Raw genomic sequence first — 2,036 nt, forward strand, 5'->3', positions numbered from 1 at the left:
TGGGGAGGGACATGGGAGGTTGGCCAGACAGGGAGGGACTGTGGGAGAGATCCAGGGTGTGTCCAGCCCATCTTGCTCAGTCCCAATCGGCCAGACCCCAGCAGCAAGCTAACCTACCGGTCAGAGCGTCTGCCCCCTGGTGGTCAGTGCACGTCATAGCGAGTGGTTGAGCAGCCTTAGCATATCATTAGCATATTATGCTTTGATTGGTTGAATGGACAACTGGACGACCAGACACTTAGCATATTAGGCTTTTATTATATAGAATAAACCACAGTGAAACAACTAGAGCAAAAATTCTAGGGAAGGCGCATGTTCAAGGGATAACAAGGATGATGATGTGGCTATTGTCAAATGAACAAGGGTTCAAGTATTAGGATTTGAGAAGAGAGAGATGACAGGGGATAAAAGTAAACCATATAGAACTTAAGCTTTTTCTCTAAGGGAGATTATGAGCCTTTGTAAACACTTGAACAGAGTGATGACACAATCTGCTTATGTAATGGTTGGGAGAGGGCAAGTATAGAAGAAGGAAAAGCAGTTGGAAAGCTATTGTGGTAATTCAGGATAGACATGAGGGTAGCTTTTACAAGGAAACTCATGATTCACTTTTTTAAAAAATGATGTTCTCTCATGTATTAAAATTCCCATGCAACCTTTTTCTTAAAGATTTTATGGGATTAGCTCTGCTGGTGTGGCTCAGTGGTTGAGCATTGACCAGGAGGTCACAGTTCAATTCCTGGTCAGGGCACATGCCCAGGTTGTGGGCTCCATCCTCAGTAGGGCTTGCAGGAGGCAGCCAATCAATGATTCTCTCATCATTGGTGTTTCTATCTCTCTCTCCTTCTCCTTTCCTCACTCTGAAAATCAATAAAAAATTTTTTTAAGATGTTTATGGAATTAGAAAAATGAAATAAGACTTATGAAAGCTATATGAAGAACTGAAAACTAAAAATAGCTAACTTTCTGGATTTTTTATTTATACTACGTACATTTGAAGTGCTATGATAATATTTACAACACCCAATTTGTAGATAAGGAAGGTAGACCAAGTTGCCCAATTTACAATGCTAGTGAGAAATAGAGCTGGAATTTCCACTTAATTGTCTGGCATCAAAGCTTCTATTCTTATACACCACACTGTACAGCTTATAATATACATGAAAATCAGATCTTTTAGTCACAGAAATTGGGATATATGTTCATGGCATTTTGTGTATTTATTGGTTCATTCCTTACCTTTTCCAGCTGTCATTCTTTCAGAGCCTAGGAACTAAACTGTATCTGGCTTATAATAAGGATGTTTTGATTAACAGATAAATCTAGTTTAATTTCATAGCTATTCATAATAATATAGTATCAAAATATAAATATATTACTTATAATGATAAACATTTCTCTTTCTGAAATGTTAAAACTATGACAAGTGTTTATATTTGCAGAGTGTTAAAATTTAAACTACCCATGCATTATTTTATCCCCATGAAAAATAACTCTGGTAGTGTATAGGACAAAAATGATTGTGGGTTTTTTTATTCAATTGAACTATCAGTATCCTTGTTCATTTGATTTATTAAATGTTAATTTTTTACTATAAGCCAGTCCAAATTTCTCCAGTTTCAAAATCAAATTCTCTCATAAGAGTTTTGCTTCCCCCTCCATGTCTCTTACAAGCAAAGGTTTCTGTATGTATCTAAGAGACAGGAACTAAAGTGTTAAATGTTATCTTGCATAAAACATACGCTTATTGTAATACTTTAAACAATAAAGAACTTAAAAAAACAAATCTTTATTATTATATGGACTGTTACTATAAACTAAGAGTTATAAATAAGCAATTTACATTTAATATACAATTGTATGCTTAAAAACAACTAATTACAATAAACTTGTTGTAATTTAAAATTAATATTCACATTATTCAGAAAATCTACACTAATAAAAGAGAAACATGGTAATTAGCGTACAACCGCTACCCTTCCCATTGGCTAATCAGCATATCCTTATGCAAATTAACTGTCAGCCAAGATGGCGGC

The sequence above is a fragment of the Myotis brandtii genome, unplaced genomic scaffold (genome assembly GCF_000412655.1).
Source record: "Myotis brandtii unplaced genomic scaffold, ASM41265v1 scaffold40, whole genome shotgun sequence".
NCBI classification, from domain to species: domain Eukaryota; kingdom Metazoa; phylum Chordata; class Mammalia; order Chiroptera; family Vespertilionidae; genus Myotis; species Myotis brandtii.